Genomic DNA, 23,997 nt, shown 5'->3' with positions numbered 1-23,997 from the left:
TCTACACAACGACTCAATAGCTACATCACCAGAAATTTTCACGGAATCTCATTTGGATGAGGAGAAACGCCTTATCATAATCTTCGTCGCTGTCTCATGTTAGGTACCCGGTTCGCAGACCGTATATATTGCAAGGGTAATCAAAAATGTTTCTTTCTTTTTAATATTTTAAATAAAGAAGTCATAAATTTGAATGACGTGGATTGTCCAAAGGCCATGGATATAGAAGGTGAGACACGTGTCACCTGTCTCTATGATCATCAAAGAAACACGTTAGCCCGTCATCGTCCGTGAGCATTGGAAAAGTGCCTTTAATACGCTGATTTCGTATACCAGAACTAGGACAGTATAAATTTTATGCTAATAGTGTAAAATTTAAAAAAATTAAAGTTAAGTTTATTGCATTTAAATATGGATTTCTTATTGGCATACAAAATAATAGATCATAAAGGAGAACGGTTTTCGTAATTGTTAGTTTGTATAATGTACATTTTTTATAATGGTCCTCTTTAATTAAAATAAGAATATTTTCAAAGCTAATGCATACGTCACAGATGGGGGGGTTTATTGGGGGTAAACATCTCAAAAAATTGGTTTGCGGGGGGGGGGGGTAGTAAATACCTTCGTATAATGGGTAGATACTCGAGCATCAAGCCATCTTATGCGTTAGCATCTCGGTCTGCGAAGACTGCATTGACGAAACGTCCCTCGATTTTAATTGTATTAAATGTAATCAATTTGGGCCTCGCAAACAACGCTTCACAGGTGACAAACCCGTGTTTCCTCCGATGCACCTTACGTAATATGTAATTCTTTTTTTGTAAAAAATGTCCCTTAAAATGTGTGCTAAATAGAAAACATATGAAACGGTCTAGCCATATTCGTGTATACTTTACTCTGAAATGTTCAGATCGGTAAGTTTTTTAGCATAATAAGCAATATTCCGGTATATTTCATTCATCTGACCACGTCTCTTTCGGTATGGCCGAAAATGTTCATGGAAACCTCAAAAAACTAGGGTATGTCCCCATGCCACGTACGAGTCATCTACACTGCCCTCATTGTGATGGGACTTTAAAAGACGTGCCTGACTGCGGCCAATTAAATTATTTCTGCACATCACGTGATTGTGCGCACTTCAGACGTTGTGTTTTAGTTCAGTCTAAAAACCTTATCCGTATGTCGACCCAAAAAAAGCGAAGACATCTTCTTGACGAGCGAAACTTTTGTACTCTGTGCGGTGAGTTTAAATACCGAATTAAGGACTTGTGTCCGTGTTACAATTGGAAAGATGATTCACCAGAGATTTAAATCAGGTACAGCAGTGACTTTCGAGATGAAATAGAATTGTGGAAGCATCATAGTTAATATAAATCAACTTTTGCTTCATAAAAAAGGGTATGTTTCACTTTGCATTATAACAATGTTTGTATTTTAATCCATATTCATGTGTATTTTAGCCTGTATTCAGCTATAACTTTTGCATGTATTTTATATAAATCCCTTGTAGTTTAGTAATATTCGTATGAAATTCCGTATTCGTTAGTGCAGGGTAAAATTGTTTTTTTTTTTGGGAGGATTATATAAATGCCAGTATTTTAATCAATATTCATGTGTATTTTAGTAGTAGTCAGCTATAATTTTTGCATGTAATGTATATAAATCCCTTGTAATTTAGTATCATTTGTATGAAATTCAGCATTAGTTTATAATAAGCCACTAGTGTATGGTAAAATTGGTGTTTTTTAGGTAGTATTAAGGAAATGCCAATATTTTAATAAATATTCATGTGTATTTTAGTAGTAGTCAGCTATAGCTTTTGCATGTAATGTATATAAATCCCTTGTAATTTAGTATCATTTGTATGAAATTCAACATTAGTTTATAATAAGCCACTAGTGTATGGTAAAATTGGTGTTTTTTAGGTAGTATTAAGGAAATGCCAGTATTTTAATAAATATTCATGTGTATTTTAGCCAGAATTCAGCTATAACTTTTGCATGTATTTTATATAAATCCCTTGTAGTTTAGTAATATTCGTATGGAATTCAGTATTAATTTCTAATAAGACACTTGTGCAGGGTAAAAATCGTGTCTTTTAGGTAGTTTTATATAAATGCCAGTATTTTAATCAATATTCATGTGTATTTTAGTAGTAATCGTATGAAAAACCGTTAGTAATCAAACTCTGATTCTTCAACCTATACAACTAGAATAACCTAGCATAAGCCTGTGTTTCAGGATCTAGCATAGAATAACCTAGCATAGACCAATCATTCCTGATCTAACATAGAATAACTTAGCAGAAGCCTATCTTTCTTTAGGATCTACCATAGAATAACCTAGCATAAGACTATATTTTGTCAGCATTTACCAAAGAATATACCTAGCAAAAGCCTATCTTTCAAGAACTAATACAGCATATAGGCCTACCAGGATCTACCATAGAATAAGCCTAAAATAGCATAAGCCTATCTTTCACGATCTACCATAGAACGTCTGAACATGGTTACGTATAAATAAAAAAGCCGATGGAATGTCTTAACACGTTTGTGTGAGTCATAAATCACTCCAAATACAGATTCCATTGATAACAATACAAATGGTTTAGCCACGCCCCCTTTTAAGGTCCTAAACCACCTGGTATGTAGCCAATTGAAGAAAGGACAATAAAATAAGCATCAGTCAATATACCCTCAGGCTAAATATCAACCCCAGGCTTCCAAGAAAATCTCTCGATAAAGATGATTAGGTCATCACCTTTCAAGCCGTAAAGACCTGTCGCAAAAAATGTCCACCAATGTCGGAGATCGTGTTTTAGATTACCGCGTGAGATATTATTTTTAAATCTTACGCAAGGCATTAAGTTGTTCTTTGATATACAACGCGTTAAGTCGTTTTCTCGCGTAGAGTTCTAAAACTAATTTTTCGAGATCTTTAGTTTTGACTTTGAAGGTATGATAAAGTTATTCGGTGTTTTCACTTACAGTTGATTGTTGAGATTTGGTTGTGGAGTAGGTGGTTGAATATGAGATTGAGCAAATGAGTCCCTAATTCTGTTCAAAACGGTCTGGGCAAGATGGGATTCGTGACGAAAAACCTGGAAAACCCACAAAGATGGCGGCCACTGTTAAGGCGGGGGAGCCTAGTTTTTGCGTTTTCTCTCTTTTTTTTTTGGAGGAACACCTGTCAATATTTGATTTTGTATGCTTAAATGTAAGAATAAATTTATAAAGACCATAATATAAGGTGAGAAATATTTATCTCACAAGAACAATGAAGACTAATTTGTGTTAATAGAAAAGTCAGCAAACAAACCACCAGTCAATTAAAATATATACAATTTTACAAATTTAAAATTATTTAATGTAACCATAAGGTGCTGTAGTATAATCGGGGAAAACGCGAACTTTATCTACGACCACCTGATATGTTTTGGTCTGTTCTATCGTAATTAAAGTATGATTGGGTAGCCGTCGTCCAGAAATAAACTCAGTACAAGCGCCCACTGGTCCCGCAAATACCTAATCACGCGCATTACGTACGTATCAAATATATTTTAGTGTGTAAAATTATATATATTTGTATAGATTTTTGCCATTAAAATTTTTAATATGTTAATTATAATTAGTTTTATTTCAATAAGAATAAAATTTGCCACTTATAATTTTTTACTTTATATTATGGTCTTCACTATAAACGTACAAACCTACAAAATCATCCTTTGTTATCTATAAAAAGTGTAGAGAGAACGTAAAAACCCGTCTCCCCGCCTTTACAGTGGCCGCAACCTTTGTACGCCATAAGGGTAAACAAAAACTAAATTCTGTCCAAGTACCCCTTGGTCCCAAAATACGCCGCCGAAACTGTTAGGCGTAGATAGAAGACTTCAAAACTTGTCAAGTTCGACATGTGGACTATACTGTATTGCCTATATAATACAAAGAACAAAAAGAAAGAGCCACGAATCATTCATGAAGCGTTTTGGTCGAGATTATTTGAAAAATGACATCATTGTTACAAACATGTTGAAACGAGCCCGTAATGAATAACTTAATCCTTTTGTTAAAAAATACTCTTTGTAATTTCTTTTGTATCTTTAAAATATAAATGTGTCACCTTTAATACTGTTTTCTTTTATTTCATATATTAAGGAATGGGGGGGGGGGTAGGAATGTGTTTGGAATGTGAGAGGGGGAGGTAAAAAAGGGGGGAATGTTTGGCAGATGTATAAGTTGGATATTCCCATAATCATTTTCATTCCTCATCATGAACTCGGAGCTGCAGAGATATCGTACTTTTTACTCCTGGCCTCAAGACGGAAACTATATAAAAACTTTAAGCAGAGCGGGGTTTTATTCCTTACATACCGACGATCTAGTACAGTGCTTCGAGTGCGACGGTATTTTATTAGCATGGAAACCCGATGATAATCCTTACGAAGAACATTTAAAACATTTCCCCAAATGCAACTTTATTAGGGGTGGGCTAACAAAAAATATACCCTTCAGTTTTGATGAAACAGAGACATACACCAAAAATATCAATAACGAAATCAAGACCGAGGAAAAAACACCAGAAAAACCCTTAGAAAACACCGAAGAACTTTATCATACCTTTAAAGTTAAAACTAAAGATCTCGAAAGACTAGTCCTAGAACTCTACGCTAGAAAACAACTTAACGCTTTGTATATCAAAGAACGACTTGATGCTTTGCGTAAGATTTAAAAATAATATTAAAATTTATCTTCTTCCTTACGAAGATAGACGAAATTATTTTAGAATTAATCAAATACATTTTAATATGAAAATTGAAAATGTATCTTTAATATTAAAACCTATACTTTTAAAGAAAATAAATAACTTTGCATTTTATATTATGGTCTTCATTTATGAAAAAATATCCCCACCAAAAAAGACGAGGGAGCGAAAAAACACGACTCCTCCGTCTTAACCGTGGCCGCCATCTTGTACGCCATACTGGCGTACTACTCTCTGACGACAGAAAGAAAAATTATTTCATAGCAGACGACAGTAAGAAAGATTATTTCATAGCAGACGACAGTAAGGTATCGCTAATTTAGCTTGTCGTCGACGCTAATTAATTTTTTGATATTTTATCCGAGCTTGAACACCATTATTTGGATTTTATAATGAAGTATAACGCCCTTAATAACCACTACTTTGTTATTAGGTCCAATTTTCGTCTAAAAAGTAATTCAGGTAAATAATTACAGTTAATAGAGGTTTTAATATCGTTTGAAGTAATTTTTCGACGTTCGTTTTGGCCAAGGCTTAAGTTGAATTTTGGTAAGTCTGTGTAATATACTCTTTATAGCGTCTTTCGTCCTTTATGATTATAAAAAAGCTGATTTCCAGCTCCGTTTTGGAATTTGATATAGTCTGCTTCGCTTCATCTTAGAAACATATCCTAAGTTCCTAACCCTAGGTTTTACACTTTAAAATACTACTGTAAAGATGACAAAAAGTTTAATGTGTTTTCGCTTTGGCAGTTAAGAGAGTGGTGTTTACGTAAGCGCAGTTAATTCAACACTTCCATATGAGGTATACAGGCTTTAATTATTTTTTAATTATATATTAATTTTATTTTGGCTATTCTCAGTGAGCATTCATATGTTAGAACGCAATTTCGGATTTTTGTGGTCTCCCAAGTCTCCAAAAACTGTAACTTTAACATTTAAAGCAAATTATTATAATAATCAAGAATATTTATAGATCATCAAGGGTATAAATAGGCAACCTAAGACCCATTTGAGTTATGATGTGATAAATCATGTTAGGTTTAGATACAGGGTTAAGCTTATGTTAGGTTAGGTTGCTATGAGCGGCTAAATGTTCATCTGTTTTTGGAATTATCAAGTTTTATCAACTGACTTTATTTCCCCTTTTCCAAAATTTTACTAAATTGGATTTGTTTTTACCCCTGACTATTGCTGATTATCTTGTTTATTGCCACAAATTTTCTAAAAAAATGGTATTTTAGTTTCTTTCTACCCTAAAAAGAGGCGCACTTTTAGCCATTCGTAGGTTGCCTTTCTTTTAGCCATTCGTAGGTTGCCTTTCTTTTAGCCATAATCAATGCACCCATGATCTTAAAGGGAATTTACATAGGCTGATTGCAAGCATGATTTTACAGACAGCTTCTTAAATAGATTATAGCACATTCCTTTTTTTTGTAAAGTTTAACACACGTAACTTTCTCAACACACTTATTTAAGAAGTATACAGTTCTACGAAATTAAATAGTTAATAATTTTACGATTTTGAAAAGGCTATTAATTTTAAATAATACTCACTAATATCTCGTGCCATCATGATCAATAATGTATCACAAACCAAAGATGATTTCGATTTACATTTTATTCAAAACCGCTAACTAATAGCATTTTTGGTTCCTTAGATAATAAGGACGGGAAATGACTCTTTTCAGCCTGTTAAGAGTTGACTACCGCCTCAAGACTGAAGTGACAGATATTATACAAAAACGTCTTTGTTTGGACGAAGACCGAAAAAACCAACGATATGAGTGAGGTTTATCAATTGACTGAAGTTCAGATATTGAAATTTTTCTTTAAGTATTTTTAGTAGTTTAATCCTTAATCACTATTTAATTCAATCAACTGATTTTACTCTTAATCGATCTATTCCCTCTAAATTTATTCAAAAAATTGCATATCTTCGCTTTTTCAAGAACAATTCCATTTTCCGAAAACATTTTATCATGAAATTAATTATTTTGAAGGGTTTTCGTATCGATGTTCCTTAACTTGTAAGCACCTTGACGGACATTGGTTTAAATATTAGTGGCTTGAGAAATTTTCAAGTTTGCACCAAAACGTTTTTTCATTGGTTACAATTTGTTGAGAAGACTGATACTCGATAAAATATGATTAAGAGTAATTTATTTTGCTCGGACTAATAAAATAATGTCGTTTACCAAAGGAAAAGGAACAACTTTTGTCCCATGTGTTTGCTTTTAGTAGGTAGCTCTCATTTCATGGACTGGAAAAATATTATGTAAGCATAAAAATAACCAAAGGTTAGTGTAAAGAATCCTTAAAAAGAAAAATTTCTCAGTACTGTACAATGTCATTTTATATTCTTTTCAGCGGAATTAATACATAAATCACTTCACTCTAAACGAGTTATGATAAAAAATTTTGCAATCACCTGTTTTTGCAGTTATGGGTGCACTTCTTAGAAATTCAGTAGAATATTTAAAATATTAATTACTGATCCTTCTAAACGTACTCCCTTCAAAATAATTAATTTCATGATAAAATGCTTTCGGAAAATGGAATTGTTCTTGAAAAAGCGGAGATATGCAATTTTTTGAATAAATTTAGAGGGAATAGATCGATTAAGAGTAAAATCAGTAGATTGAATTAAATAGTGATTAAGGATTAAACTACTAAAAATACTTAAAGAAAAATTTCAATATCTGAACTTCAGTCAATTGATAAACCTCACTCATATCGTTGGTTTTTTCGGTCTTGGTCCAAACAAAGACGTTTTTGTATAATTAATTTATTGCCTTAGTGAAATTAATGCTGAATTTTATATAAACAAAATGAATAATAAATTAACTTCTAAAATTCAAATATAAAAATGTGTGCATTACTTCCCAATTAATAAAAGATATCCACCTATTTTTCATTCAAATTAATTTCCCACTTAATATTAATTAGGCCTAATAAGCTTAAACTATCAAATTAAGAGGTTTCTTAATTTTACAAAATTATTACAATCTAACATGCAAAAATCCAAGGCTTAAATACATTTTACTTTTATATTAAACGCTGCAAAAGAATTGACCAATAAACACTAAGTAAAATTACGTAATAAAAGAGGAAGTGACGTACATTTGGTTTGGATAAAGGTTTGGCGGGAGATCCAAATGTCGATTTGGATTTGGGTTAGAGAATACGGTTTTAAGCGCTCTATCCAAATGGAACCGATCCAAACGTTTAGATTTGGATTCTCATCCAAATGATTTAGATACTTAGAGAATAGGGGCCCAGTTTATTTATTCCAAGTCAGGAAAGTCGCTGGCCTAATGTCCAGTTTAAAATATACTTATTTACCGCCTTGACTCGCGCTATAGCGCTGCTAGTGCAATCAGCTTGCGACGTGATGCGCGTGGTCGAGTAGGCTATGCTCCGGAAAAAAGGATTCTTCACTTCAGTTGGGAGTGGGTGGTCCACAAGACTACTAAGAAAATTGTAACCAGAGTCCAGGCATTAACTTTTAAATATTTTAATTATCCACTTCTTTAGTATAGCAGACGACGTGCTCTGGCCAATGGTCACGGGCCAGTTTATTTATTCCAAGTCAGGAGGGTCTCTGGCCTAATGTCCAGTTTAAAGAATCCTTATTTCCCACCCTGACTCGGGCTATAGCGCAAGCAGCTTGCGACGTGTTGCGCGTGATCGAGTAGGCTATGCTCCGGTCAAAAGAAATCTTCAGTTCAGCGTTGTAAATAAGGCGGAGGCGCAAGGAAAATGACCAGTTTAAAAATTAAATCGGAGGGGGAGCAGTGGTCCACAGGACCACTAAGGAAATTCTAGGGTAACCAGGGTCCAGACATTATCTCAACTATTTTAATTACCCACTTGTTTAGTCTAGCAGACGCCGCGCCCTGGTCAATGGTCATGGACCAGTTCATTTATTCCAGGGCAGTGGGGTCGCTGGCCCAATGTCTAGTTTTAAAAAAATTCCTAGTCCAGAGATGCATATGACAAGGATTCATTTCTCATAAGCGAGAATGGCCAACTCTGTTGTGTTAGAGACAGCCTGGCAGCCTGGTATTTGTTTACTTCTAAGTCAGCTGGGACTGCTGGGTTTTCACCTTTAAAAGTTAATACAACCCTTTGAATTTAAATAATTAGAAATGAGAAATGTTATTAAATGAATGAATCTATACGGTTGCAGTTGTGTCAAAATGAGAGCGATTAAATATGTCTTTGATATTTAGCTCTGATAATTTCAGAAACTTAATAAAAAGTAGTGTTATGTATTTAACCAGAATTTATTTTAATTAATTTATCATTTAACCAGAATTAATTTAACAATAAAGTGTTATAAAATAAAAAGCCCGAGGATGGTATCCTCTTAATAGCAGAACCTCGGCCCATAAACGTAAGATTTTTGGTATCTTACACGTGCGTCTAAAAAACATCTATTCCCATTAATTTCTGAAACTTTGACTTCTTTGAGAAGGCTTAATAGCAGAACCGCTGAACAGTGTGTTACATATTTAACTAAAACCGAAAATAATATCATTTAATTAAACATATAAGACTTTAAAAAAACACAGCTACAATTTGGAAGAGCTACCTCGGTATGTCGAAATTAAGAAAACGTGTTAGAGATCCAATGAACAGCAATGGTTTTTACCTTTAATATAGAATTTGAATTTAAATAATGCAAATGTAAAATGTTAATAAATGAAAGAATCTATACAGTTCTGTTTGTCATACTTTCCCTTGAAAACTTATCGCTAACGTTTATTCATTGGAGGTTTCATCATTGAGGTGTAAAATTTACCTCTAAAGCTTATTAATGTGTCCTAGCTGTCACAAATAACACTATAGTAATTGATAGATCTACCAGTAAGAGTAATAATTAATTTGTTTATAATTTTTTTGGACCTACCGACAGTATTCGTAATGTCTGGCTTTTATCCCAAATGATGATGTTGCATATAACTTCAACATAACGCTATTTTGACCGAGGCTTCGCGAAATTGCTTATGCTTAATAACTGGTGATTTTTACGTTTTGTTAGTAATTCTAGTATTCTAGTAAATTTTAGAGACATTTTTCTTACGAAAATAATAGGAAATCAGACCTAATTAGCCTCCAGATTAAGTCCAATTCCAAAATTTTGGTTTTAAGTGGCGGCAGTGGCCGCTCTCTAACGCCATGTTTTTCTTGCTTAATCTCCCTCTAACGGGGTGAATCACGGCAAAAACACGTAAGTCCAATATAAAAAATTAGGGCTAAAATGCGTGTCTCTAGCAGTGGCAAAACGCCGTAACTTCAATACCCAAAACATCGTAACTAGAAGTATGAGTTTATAATGATAAAAATCAATACTTAAACTTAATTGATCTTAATGAAACTAAGAAAAGGCGCTACAATGAACTGTTCTCTTTCATTTAAGATGGTTCCCAAACATATCGAATAAACAGTTTTCCTTATATCCCTGCGGGGTTGACCCCCACTTTCTATAAAATTCCCATGTTATGTCTATGGAAAAATATAGTATTTTTCACCGAATGTCTGATTAATTTTATGGATTCTAAAACCACCCTTAACAACTTTTTTCTTTATAGAATTAACTATTTGTTGGATCTTTTTGAAATTTTAACCACATAATAAGGGCCCACATTTTAGTTCACTGGCAAAATTTCCAAGCAGCAAACACAATACGAAAAAGTTACGGTCAATCAAAAAACCCTCCTTTAGCATTAGAGGCAGTATCAAGTCTTATCTAAGAGAGCGACCACTCTCCTATAATAACATCGGATGGGCCTAATTAAAAATATATTTATTATCAATTGGGGTAAGGACCGATAAAAAACGTGGATTTTATATTAAAATATGACTATTTACCTGAAGTTTCAAACGTAAGCCTTGGTTGTTCTGGCACTTTAGGAAAATAGTAGTGGCCTTTCCTCGTTATAATAATCGAATAACTATTGTCTATTTCACTATTTACTATTCGGTCTATATTTAAAACGACATAACCAGCACTATCAACTGTTGCTCTAATAAACATTTCTACTAATTCTGGAGTCAGCCTCCCTCGAGATCGAGAACAACAATTTCGATAAATAATGAATGGATAGTCCACCAGGCCGTGTTAGTGTATCGTTAAAATGGCGGGAATTTTTTTAGGGAGGGGCTTAGGTAGTACTTGATGGTAGCGAAGATGAAGGTAAACTCGAACGTTCTCTTTTTACTTGAGTGAGGTCTTGTTTATATTTATAGCACAGTCATTTTAGCCCAAAATAGAGGAAACCCGGAACAAATTGAAACAAAGCTGAAAATTTCAGATGTAATAGATTTTTGGCGCTCTTTAAAGCGGTTTGGTCTCCCACACTCTCCCATTGGTGGAATTTCCACCATATTGGAAAATGGTGGAAATCGAGAAAACGTTTAATAACTCTGGTTCTACATAACCGATTAACGCGTAATTAGGCTTCAATTGTAGATGACCTTCAAACACATAATTCACCTCGTAAGATATTATGTCCTACAACTAATCAGAAGTTCACAATCCGACTCTGAAGATTTGCCTCATATAAAAACGGAAATTTAAAGCGTTTTATGGTTTCTATATTCAGAATACATTTCCAAAATCGAGAAAAAGTTTAATAACTCTGGTTCTACTAACCCGGTTAACAAGTTATTAGGCTTCAATTGTACATTGCTTTGAAACATATAATTCATCCCATAAGATTTATTGTCCTACAACTAACCGGAAGTTCACAATCCAGCCCTGAAGGTAAGGCAAATCTAATTTTTGAGTATTTCGAAACGGTTTCAAGCGAAATAAATGCAAAGAGGGTTTTAAACATGAAGATATTATTCCCATTATATTTTTACCTCTTTAAGTGACGATGGCCTCACGGAGAGGTATTATACTGGACGTGTGAGGGGGAGGTGTCTGTCTGTGTGTGTGTCGGTCAACGCGTTCATAGCAAGTAATTTTTGGCTTCTACTCCCAACGTTAGGATCAAGAAGTGCGTGGCGATTGGCTATGGTTACGAGAAACGTCTAGCCTCCCAATTGCAGGGCTTCAAACAAAGGTTCATGCAGTTGCGGATTTCTTATCATTTATTGTGAATCAATCGCTTTATATACCCTAAATTTCCAAAAATTGTTTAAAGAGGCATACGCTACAATTCAAACGTCAACAATAGCTATGTTTAAAATTATTTTAGGAGTCAAGTTTCTTAAAACGACTTCAGTAGAATGACATTAAACTACTGACGACTAAAGTAATTAATATCAATTATATGTTCTTAATTATTTAAGAATAACCTCTTAATTGCGTCTCAAATCGGAGAGGTTTATTTTGGTTTACCAACTTGTATATTAGTATGTTTATCAATATTGGTTAAGCTTAAGATTAACCATAGTCCTCTTCTTGATGTTGAGCCTAAAAATATCTATGTTCATTTTAACAAGATACTCCCTTGCAGTGTCAACAAATTGAACAACAGACTGGACCAGTTTTACGGCATGCACATTTCAAGTCACAGACTTCCTTGCATTTACGAGAGATCATCTGCAGAACCTCATCTGGAGCAGGTTGTAGAGTGGTAACGATTGATTTTGAGTTCAGATCCTACTTGTCTCCAACAACATTCTCTAGGATTTAGGCTGCTTTCAAGCCAAGTTTGAACTTGGTGATAAACTCTATTTGAATTCCGCTTTGCATCCGCACTTGTTGGTGGAAGAGAAGCTAATTCAAAAGCTCAATTCCATAATCTTCAATTAAAGTATACACTTGGTTATGTCAACTTTGTTTCACACGCTTTAACTCAACTTTAGCCGTATTGATAAGTGTGGGCGAACAATGGTATATATTAAAACATTAAGTTTTATGATGGTACAAAGGCTGTTTTACCTTCTCCCGTACTATATTTTATAGCTCCGGTCAGAAATGAAACAAAATTTGTCATTAATAGGAATTATATGCTTAATTTTGGAAATGTATTCTGAAAATATAAACCATAAATGCTTTAAATCCCAGTTTTTACATGAGACCAATCTTTAGGGTCAGATTGTGAACTTCCGGTTAGTTGTACGGCAAACTATCTTATGAGATGAATTATGTGTTTGAAGACAGCCTACGATTGAAGCCTAATTACGTGTTAATCGGTTAAGTAGAACCGGAGTTATTAAACATTTTCCAATATGGCGGACATTTCACCAATGAGTGAGTGGGGAGACCACACCACGTTAAAGAACGTACAAAAATCTATAAGATCTGAAATTTTCAGCTTTGTTTCAATTTGTTCCGGGTTAAAACATATTTTTCCTGTACTATGGCTCTATCCTTAAATTCAAGACCCTCTACATACTGTTTAACAGTATGTAGAGGTATGGACCTGAGTTTATGCAAAGGGTATTTAGTAAAATTCCCATTTTGTCTCAGCTGCTGATAGCGTTAGAAAACAGTGTGGATTCCCAAGCTGGCGTATCGTTGCTAATAGTTCTTTCAGCCAATTTTGCCAATAAGCTGGTGATGACTGTATGATTTGCAAAACTTTGAAGCCGTCATCATGTTGTAAAAGGTTATCTAGAGCTCCGGGACTTTTTAAAAACCCAGCTGTGAAAGGTTGTCCGTTTTTCGAAGTTTTTCTCATGCATACTTGTACAGCGCTTTTTATTTTAAGTGTCTCAAGCTTAATATAAGAGTAAAAGAGTTTGTAGCACACCTTCGATCAGAATGTCGCAACTCACACTTCAAAATATTACTATAACTAACAGTCATGAACCTCGGTTGCCCTGCATATATGCCCGGAAAGGATTACAACTCTGAATTTTCAGCGTATAATATTTTCTGAGGTCTATGACCTTCTCCTGGTGCGAATGTAATGCTTTCAACCGGGGGAATTAAAGGTGCATTTTCATGCTCGCTAGTAGCGGATAGATTTAGCGCGAGCGTTTAAATTACGCGGGTTTTTATTAAGCTAAAATATTAAGTTTCCGCTTCCGCTAGGCTCGGTTTGAATTTCATGTTTGCTGACACAGCAGACAGATGGCGCGGAGAAGCACTCAAAATTTTTAGTGACTATCTATTCAAAAATGGCGGTGGCACTGGGTAGTAAACGTAGGCGTCTTCTTCATTTGAATTTAAGAAAGAAATTGTTATTAATGGCATTGCTGATTTTAAATTGGAACATAAAACGAAAATATTCAAAAAAACGTTGGTGGGTACATCCAATTTGGAGAAATAGGAAAACGGAAGGACATTATGATACATTGGTGGGTAGTTTTTCATTAAGCCTTGGTCATTCAAATATCGGTGAACATAGTAATATAAATCGAAATTGTTGACCGTGGTTGGATTAATAGTATAACTATTTAATAACGAGACGGATACTTCATATTCAAATCATGTCCTAATATTTTAAGTTGAAAGCTATGCGTAAACATGACCACGAATATTTTCGGAACTTCACGAGAATGTCACCAACGAAGTTCGATTTGCTTTTGTCATTGATACGACCAAAATTATTAACACACTCATTTGGAAGGAATGACATTATTTGTCCAGAACTACGTTTGGCCCTGACACTCCGGTATTGGTGTGAAATCATGGTTTTGAATGAACTATTCTTTTAAAACCGAATATTTCTTATCTTTAGATATCTCGAAACAGGACACAATTTGCCTAGCATGGCTTATGCCTTTCGTGTTGGCATAACAACCGCATCAAACATTATCAAGCAAACATGTAAAGCTATTTGGGAAACACTGAATCCGATATATGTTCCAGTAAGATTACATTTTTAAAACAGTTAACTTAAGATAATTAATATTCGTTTGAAGACACCAACCAAGTCAACATGGGAGAAAACTGAAAGAGATTATCGTGAAAAGTGGAATCATCCTATGTGCGTTGGTGCAGTAGATGGAAAACATGTCCTAATTTTGAAGCCCAAAAAAAACTGGTTCTGTTTACCATAATTACAAAGTAATTACTAAATGGGAAAATTTCTTGAAGGGCAAGTCCCATAGCAACGGAATTTTAATATATATATATATATATATATATATATATATATATATATATATATATATATATATTTAAAAATAGTCCACCAATTCTATTGTCCTTATGGCAGTAGTGGATGCGAATTACAAATTTATAAACGTTGATGTTGGGGGATTTGGATCTCGTTCTGATGGTGGTATTTTTAAATCTTCGGCATTTGGAAAAGATGTTCAAAATGGAAAGGTAGATTTCCCAGCCCCCGCTAAACTACCTGGTACTGGCATCATTGTACCTCACGTTTTAGTGGAGATGAAGCCTTCCAGCTTTTGCCATCATTTATGAGACCCTTCCCTGGTGCAAATTTAACTAACATGAGACGCATTTATAACTACAGACTGAGTAGAGCAAGGTATGTTGATCATGAACTTTGCCTACATCCTTCAGATAGTTAATTTGGTTTTTTTAATGATGCAAAAGAAGGTGTAATGAAAATTGCTTTGGCATTCTGGTCGCTCGATGGCAAGTTTTCACATCACCAATTGCTATGAAGCCTGAAAATGCAGATAGTGTAGTAAAAGCCGCAGTTGCTCTCCATAATTTTCTTCTCCAACAAGAATCTAAAGATAAAGACAGTGACAAAGTATATTGCCCGTTAGATTTTGGTGACCATTTCAATTGTTCTGGTCAACTAAAAGAGGGCTTATGGCGTGGGGAAAAAGATGCAAATCCAGCATCTGGAATACGAAACTGCGAAGCTACAGCAACAAGAAACTACTCGTTACACTCGACTGAAATTAGAACAAAGTTCGCTGAGTATTTCTATGATAAAGGCCAAGTATGGTGGCAATGGAACATTCCTGGACTAGTACCACCATTGTAATTATTTCCCGTGAAACTAATTCATAATTATTTATACCAAGTTATCAATCAAATATATTGTTAAACATGTTTATTAAATGCTTTTTTTGAAATTCATCCAACTAGTTTTAATAATTGTACTTTTCTAGTCATCTTCTCGGGTCATATCAGATATGGTTTTTATTATTTTCATTTGTGTTTCAATTTGTCGAGCTTCAGGTATTTTACGCATTAAGGTGGCAACATACTCTCCAAAAACACTGCACTGATCGGGTTTATCAGCAGCCGCAAGTAAAGCTATTTCTCTAAATAAAATAAGATATTTAAATAGTATTCAAAGACATAGAAACCACTCTGTATTTTATGTATACTGTGTATATATAGGCCTACATATCCATGCAATGCCATGGAGGAAAAATAGGACAGATAAAAAGGGCACCCTTTTTCTACCCATCCGGCAGTGCTTTCACCCACTAGTGGGAGAGTAAATATCTTCGTAAACATTCGAGGGAGCTGCCAGGTTTACATTTTATCAGGCTGAGAACAACAAAATTTTTCCCTGAATCAAAAGCCACCTAGAGCTAGTCTTGTCTATTCTCCTCCATTGTAATTTCCTCCATGCCCTTGCAGAAATTCCATGTTATTGAAATGAATTTTAACCTATTCAACGAATTCAACTGTCTAATTATTGGTGCATTAATGTCTCCCTTTTCTTCTTGCTTTTTCTTCTTATTGGGGGTGTCCTGCCCTGCATAGCCTGCTCTTTTATTTTCCCGAAATGACGAAGTTGAGGCTTGGCAATTAATTGGAGTTTCATTAAATTCATTGATATCCACTACATCATTATCAAAAGCGCAGCTAGTTTTTGAAGCCCCTTCATTCGCGTCAGTAGTTTAAAGGACTTCTTCCACCTCAAATTCACGCCCATCAGCTAATTCAATCACCTTAATTGTTTTTTTTGTCTACCATGACAGTTTTTATTAATATCTGTACTTCAGTCTTCATATTAATTAAAATATATTTAATTGTTATAAAACTCTTTATATAATTAAAATTCTTTAGAGGAATGTAAGTCATATACATAAACAGTTCCAGAGTCTTCATCGGTAGGATTGTAGTTGGTGCTTGTTCTAAAATATATTACTTGTTCATAATTTGTGTGTCAAAAACTTAGTAAGTAGCACTTGCTCTCTTCTAGCAACAATGTCTCTCAGAAAGAGCATTGACTTGAAGAAAGTCCATTTAATTTTTCCAAATTCAGTGCATTTAAAAAAAAAACACTATTACCTTAGTTAACAAAACAACGAACACATTAAAATCAGAATTAATTAAAAATAAACCTAGAATAGATGAAATGAAAAAAACAGGTATAATATATGAAATTAGATGTAAATGTGATAAAAAATACATAGGACAAACAAAACGACAACTAAAGAAAAGACAAACAGAACATAAATATGCTGTAAAAAAATATGACGAAACCAATGGGCTGGCGACCCATATAAAACAAAACAACGACCATCAAATTGATTGGGATTTAACTAGGGTTTTTATGCCAAGAAACTAATTGGTACAAAAGATGTTTCAAAGAATCAGTATATATTAAAGATAGAGGAAATTTAAACTTAGATCAAGGTTCGGTAAACATAAGCGGGTGGGGAGGATTTAACTTAAATAAAAAATGATATAAAAAACTATATAAAAAAAGGGGGCAATGTCACCTTCAACCTATGTACAAAAATGAAAATTGGTTACTCGTAAAATTAAATTATTTTAGTTCATTTTTAAAACTGGCTGAGGAAGGACCGCGATCCGAAAGCTCCCAAATTTGTAAAATTTTAAACTTTAAATAAACTTATAAAAATTTACTCCATGAAGTAGCAGTTCTTATTAAATAAACAACATTCGAAATAGCCCAAAGCTCATCTGCGTTTTGAGGCGCCACAGCAATCCGTCCCATACTCTTCTTCATTTCCGCCCAAACGTTTTTCAATTGGAAACAGATCTGGTGAACATGTTGGCCATCTAAGAAGAGCAATTTCTGGACGATTCTCCCGAAAATATTGCAACGTTGCGCGCGAAGTGTGAATCCTCGAGTTGTCTTGTTGAAAAGTGAATTTTCCATCCGGAAAGTAGTTGTTGAGGACGTGAGGAACGAAGCTGTGCTCAATTATGTCTATATATTTTTCTGAGTTCAAATGCCCATCGATGAGCACCAAACAACCTAGCCCTTCTCGACTAATGTAACCCCAAACCGGAACGGAAAAACGACCACTATTCTTTCGAGAATTAATGAATGAAGGATCATGCCTGCAGCATATCTCCCTCCATACCTGACACTGGTGATTTTGGCTAGAGAAAAAGGTTGACTCGTCGCTTATAATAACCTGATTCCATTCATTTCCCCAATGCAAATAATCGCGGGCAAAGCCCAGTCGTTGTGCTTCTTGCTCCGGCTTCAGGAAAGGCTTGTTGGCTGCGATGCGGCTTCGAAGCCCGGAAGCACAAATCCTTCTTCTAATAGTTTGTTCCGAAGCTTCTAAGTCCATGAGGAATTTTATGGGACGACACGTGATTGTCGGGTTGTTGAAAGCGATGGCTGCAATAACTTCATCCTCTTCTGGTGTCGTAACTCGTTGTGCTCCAGGTCTTGGCAAATCAGTTAGGCGACCATTATCTACGTGAGCTGCGATCCAATATCTTACGGTTGGTTTTGAGCAATTAAGTTGAAAGGCTATTTGCGCAACACTTCGGCCGGCTTCATGAAGAGCTATTAACCTTTCTCGATCTAGATTACTTAATCTCGGCATAGTGAATGTTCTCTACACCTCATTGTTACGCTTTATTTATATGAAATGGCCAAATGAACTTTGACTTTAGTTCATTGGGCAATTTTTGATAATACAGTGTCGCTGAAGCATATCCTGAAGAACAAGCACGCATGAATTTTTCCCTTTATTATCCTTAAACTGTGAGTTTTATTCTGCACGCATACTTGAACTCACATTCATATATATATATATAATATTCCTAACAAAATATAACTTCTTCATTTAATAAAAAAAACCATATTCTTATCCTAGTTGATGAGAACCATCATCACCAACTTAGATTGTTAAAAAGTGACGGTTAACTTTGGTTTTTTAATTTCTTTCACAAGACCTAATATTTGGTGTACTAATGAATGAACAAGTCGTCGCGGGAAAGAAAGTTTTCATTGGAGAAGACTGTACTTGGTAGTCCAGTTTCTATTGAAACTTCATTCCAAGCTCCATCAAGAACATCACGAAGCCTATGTGAATCCAGTCGTCTATCCCAAATTGCCTCATGTTTTCTCACCGCATCTATCTATTTCTCTTTTTTCTCTGTTTCTAAACGCCGTTTCTCTTCTCTTTGTTTTTTTAACAATTCATTTAAATTTCTTGGCATTTTAAATATAGATTACTAAAAATTGTGAGAAGAGTAGCGCCAAGTTAACAAGAGACAACAAAGTTTTCCCGCCCAAAAAGAATCGTACGTTTGAAAGTCTCTCTGATTCGATAAAAAAGTCACGCGATATTGAGCTTAAGCTTATTCGAATAGCGGAAGCGGAAAATATCTGTTTCAAATTGATCGACGCGGAATTTGAAAACCTGCTTAATCTCTGCGATATCCGCGGTTAATTTCGGTTTGATCACGCATGAAAACGACACAAGCTTGTGCGTGTAGCGGATTTTTGGGGTGTTTTACCCGCTACTAGCTAGCATGAAAATGCACCTTTAGTCCTCTGAAGATAATAAAAGAGTATCCAAATTTCCACTAGAAGATAATGATTCTTCAATGGGTTCTTCATTCCAATCGCTTTCACTATCAGAGATATAGGTAGTGTTATTTCTGTTTTCAGGTTCTGACGCCATATTTTGACGTGACCGCTGTATAGTATTATTTTCAATATTTGCACTTGAGATTAAAATATTTTCGCTGAGAGAATTCGAGCTTGATTCTTCTTGAATAGAATCGATTTCGTTTTCAACAAAATCCATAATGGGTGTTTGAAACTCCTGTAAATTATTTGACAGGACTATTTCATGTTTTAAATACAATGGAGTATTTACAAGATAGGTTGCTGCATCAATAATCCGTTTTGGTCTAACAGTCTCAAACATAAATGAATTTGTATACTCCATCTTTCCCTTAAGCTTAATTTGAATTGAATGCGTTTCACTAGGTAACCTAGGTAATACAGAAACTGAGGTATCAACGTTAACTGGTACATTAACCACGTTTCCCCTCAACCCACGCTGCATGTCACAACCTAGCTTTCGGATGCTCATGAATGGGATACGGTGGCTGACCATTCTCTCTTCAGGGCAGTTAAGTTTTTAAGTTCATGAGGCAAAACAAGTGGTGCATTTTTGCCTTCTCCGATGTATTTGTTGCAAGTGCAGCAAAGAAACATACAAGTTGGAAATTGACGTGGAGATATACCATCAGTTGACAGGAACTTATCAGCCCGCACACATTTAACAGATTTTTTGAAGAAAAGACCAGAACAATACTCGCACTTATAAAAAGGACCTTCTGATACACTGTGAAGATAAACCAATTCGTTTTATTTCAGATGGTTCTTATTAATTGTCCTCCATGGGTTTTGCAATAAAATTTCTCTGTGTGCTCTCTCAAAGGAACTATTATTAGGGCTGTTCAAGTTGTTTTCTGTTCGCAATATTCCTAGTGGTCTGTTCAGATCTTCTTCATTTTCAGAATGAAATGTTGAAGAACAGGGTAATGAGGCGTTTCCAAAGACAATAGAGCTAGTAGATATATCATGGCAGGAACCTGAAAGTCGCTTAAAAAGGCTCACCGTAACAATTTGCTCTTCATTTCTCTCAGCCGCATTTCGCTTATGTTGCGCATATAATTTTCTTTGACGAACATTTTCTCTTTTTCTATATTCTGGATCTTTACGTAACTCTGCTTCGCGTTCTCGCTGTTTTTAGCCACATCGAAGTATACGATGAGGCTCTTAGTTTGAGCCGAGCCGTAGTAGTAATAGCATAAGGACATTATCTCTCTCTAAGGGCCCAAGATTCTATGTTACGGTTGAAATGTATGTATGTCCGATTTGGTCAGCCATCCGTCTCATCTCAAGTGGTATAATAATTGTATAGCCTAAACAGAGGCCGAGCGAATTCGCTGCAGAGTAACCCGGCATTGAACATTTTCCCTCCTTCAAAGATTTCTCACGACAGCTCTTTTCGTGATTTTTACTAAGCGCGAATTTACCTCTTGTGTCTGAGAGAGCTGGGGGATTCTGGAAATTCTCTTACTTATTTTTCCCCTCAGTCCTTCCTCTCTCGCCTCCCCGCCTGTTTTAGTTTGATTCCCAACCGCTTGGGAGCGTTATCTCAGAGCTCGCGTCTAGACCCCGAACGGCTTAGGATATCGGTCGCGGCTGATTTTGAAAATTATTTTTCTCTCCCGCGAATTTCACGAAAAATTCGGAAGGAGCCCCAATACAAAATCTACGTCACATCTAGCAGAACTAGATGTTTTTGCTAATAGATGCGCTTGGGCCCTTAGAGAGATGATGTCCTTATGGTAATAGTAGTAGTAGTAGTAGTAGTAGTAGTACTTGTGGCCGGAGTTTTTGCTTTCGTTATCGTTATATTTTAGCTTAAAAAGAACTCTATATTACCACAACCCATCCATAGGGGTAACTGGGCTCGGTTAGAGATTTAATTTTAATTAAAATTTTTTCAGATCGCAGCCGGGAATCGGACCTGGGTCACTCACTCAGTAGGAAGACATTCTACCACTGAACCATAGAGACTGGATAGACACCTCGAGTTTTTATCGTTTAGTTGACATCGGTTAATTTACGATATCGGCTAACGAAGATAGTCTGTTTATAGCATTAAATCGGAACTTTAAGTGTCTCAAGACAGTTCAAAATCGACAGTTAGGAACTTTAAAACAATTTCAACACAATATCCGTGTTATCATTATATGTGATTTTGGGGGCCAATTCTCTAACTTTTCTAAACTTTATCGTAAACGATAACTTTGTCGGGCGTAACCTTATCGACATGTCGATAATTTTGTATTCACTAACTCATTCGTGCAAAATACGATAAGGATCTTTACGACAACTTCGTATTGGCAAAAGTAGATAGGGGGAAAGTAAAGCCCTTGGAAGACCCCCCCGCGCTAAGAAGACCTACAATCCCCCTTTCCTCTCTCACACAGTTCCTATCCCCTCGAGGAGAGTCATTGCACATTGCCAGTGCCTATTTGCAACAGAAAAAATAGTTCTGTAAACAGTTTTAAAAATACGTCTGCTAGTGCTAGCTTAGGCTTAACAAGATTGCATACGCGATATAAGGTAAAGCAACATCTGTTACTGTGAGTGGAGACGTTAAAATTAATAATGAATTCAAGTGAAGTGAACCTTGACGACTTGATAAAAATTATGAAAATGACGATTTTTTACCACGGACGATTCTGGAAGTAGAGTTAGAATATTTAGTTGTATGAAAGGTGATAGATCTATGAATGAACTGTTATCCGATATAATTTGGCAGTATAATCTTCTTAAGTCAAAAGATAAAGAAGATAGTGGCGGTTATTCCGCATTTCTTTTTGCCTACACTAGGGGTGCGATTCAGCAGGCATGCGATATGGCTTTAACGCTAGAAAACTTGCGTTATGATATCACTTTGCGTTAAATTTTAAAAAATGCGATTCACGTGTCGGCGTTACGATATCACGCGTTATCATACCGCCAAATGTCGGGGATATCTTATCGCCATCCGTTTGCCAGTGTTATAGCTTTATCACGAACGTTATAAACGGTTTTCCCGCTTTTTTGCCCGCCAAAATTCAAATTGGCTTCCTCGGTAATGATAGTGCATTCGTTACGCGCGGCTGAAATTGAGGAAATAAGAAGTTTAAACAGAGAAAGATTTCTTAGGGATGACAGTCAAGCCTTTGAGCTTCCAGAAAATTCTTTCCGAATGTTATTTAGATTAACAAAACCCCTGGCTATTGACTTAATAGAAGCTCTGCGAGAGAGTTTAACTGGACCAAGGCCTACCCCTATTTCAGTAGATAGCAAAGTAAGGAATTTTTTTCCTATTTTTGTTGAACTTTGAGGTCAATAATAGTCAATTTAAAAATGTTGTTCACCCTGTAGGTGCTTATTGCATTAAGATTTTTTGCGGTTGGCTCTTACCAGCAGGCGGTTGGTCAGGAGCTATTGCTCCGAGTGAGTCAGCCAACTGTTTCAAGGTGCGTGAAATCTGTAAGCAAATCATTAACAGATACGCTCCTCAAAAAGACCATTAAATTCCCTACAAGCGAGATGGAGCAAACTATGATTCAAGTTGGGTACGTAATTATGATCTTTTAAGGCTAAGGACTCTTTTAATTTCTGATCTACTTCAATACGTTTTATTTTGTGTAGGTTCATGGATAAAAAAGGTTTCCAGGGTGTTAAGGTGCAATTGACTGCACGCATGTGCCAATCATAGCTCCACCCAAGACCGATGAACGCTTCAGGGAGAGTTTGTACCTGAATCGAAAGGGTTTTCGATCTATCAATGTGCAACTTCTAATGCGCTTATAATACACAATGATACTTATATGCAACACCGTAACAGTAACTTGATTTGTAGATCTGTGACCACGACACCGTTATTACATTGCAATGCTCAATACTCTGGGTCAACACACGGCTCTTTTATCTGGAATTACAGCCCAGTTTGCGATTACCTGCGTAGAGAAGAGAATAGTGGACGGGGTCGTGGCTGGTTAATCGGTACTGCTAATACGATGGTGACAGGATTAAGTAACTAATTTTCCTGGTTAACTGCTCAGGCGACGGGGGCTATCCGCTACAACCGTGGCTTATGGTACCAATTTCTAACGCCCAACCTAATTCACCAGAAAGGAGTTTTAACGAAAGACTTTCAAGTGCACGACAATGCGTGGAAAGATGCAACGGATTATTGAAGATGCGATTTCGATGCTTATTTAGAAAACTGCAATACCATCCAACACGGGTTGGATACATAATTTACGCTTGTGTAATTTTACACAACATTTGCGTAAGAGAAAAGGTCCCCGAGGAATCTGAGCCATTGGAATTAGGGGAAGAAGCATTAATTGCAGCACAAGGGGTTGGCGACGATGCCAATGGATTAAATCAGAGATTGGTGGAAGAATCAGTTCATGGACGCGGGTCACGCATCCGAAGAGATCTCGTTAGAAGATTGAACTAAAAATATCCTTCCAAAGAAAGGATTTTCTTTATTATCTTTAAAAATTGTAATTTTTAAACTGTACTATGGATATATATATATATATATATATATGTAAGGGTTATATGAATGAAACTGGCTT

At 35.6% G+C, this 23,997-nt stretch overlaps 4 long non-coding RNA genes across 5 annotated transcripts in view; 2 read left to right on the top strand and 2 right to left on the bottom strand.

Moving 5' to 3' along the window:
• LOC149690982 (uncharacterized) overlaps positions 1–23,997 on the bottom strand; it is a 238,163-nt gene that overhangs the window by 65,357 nt on the left and 148,809 nt on the right. The window lies entirely within an intron of this gene.
• Positions 640–1,772, top strand: LOC149690989 (uncharacterized). Of its 2 annotated transcripts, XR_016383560.1 has the most exons (4): positions 640–765; positions 855–914; positions 1,019–1,240; positions 1,317–1,772. It is a non-coding gene; the product is annotated as an uncharacterized LOC149690989 (long non-coding RNA). The 2 variants fall into 2 exon arrangements; XR_016383559.1 differs by having other exon boundaries at positions 855–1,240.
• LOC149690988 (uncharacterized) lies at positions 9,225–9,721 on the bottom strand. Its single transcript, XR_016383582.1, has 3 exons — positions 9,676–9,721; positions 9,358–9,417; positions 9,225–9,281 (listed from the first exon to the last, which is right to left on the bottom strand). It is a non-coding gene; the product is annotated as an uncharacterized LOC149690988 (long non-coding RNA).
• LOC149690987 (uncharacterized) lies at positions 14,488–14,953 on the top strand. Its single transcript, XR_016383581.1, has 3 exons — positions 14,488–14,537; positions 14,592–14,736; positions 14,860–14,953. It is a non-coding gene; the product is annotated as an uncharacterized LOC149690987 (long non-coding RNA).

This window comes from Phalangium opilio, unplaced genomic scaffold (genome assembly GCF_054372755.1).
Source record: "Phalangium opilio isolate 3A_F unplaced genomic scaffold, DU_Popi_V2 ptg000026l_1, whole genome shotgun sequence".
In the NCBI taxonomy this organism is placed as follows: Eukaryota; Metazoa; Arthropoda; class Arachnida; order Opiliones; family Phalangiidae; genus Phalangium; species Phalangium opilio.
This window is presented reverse-complemented; position numbering and strand designations above follow the sequence as displayed.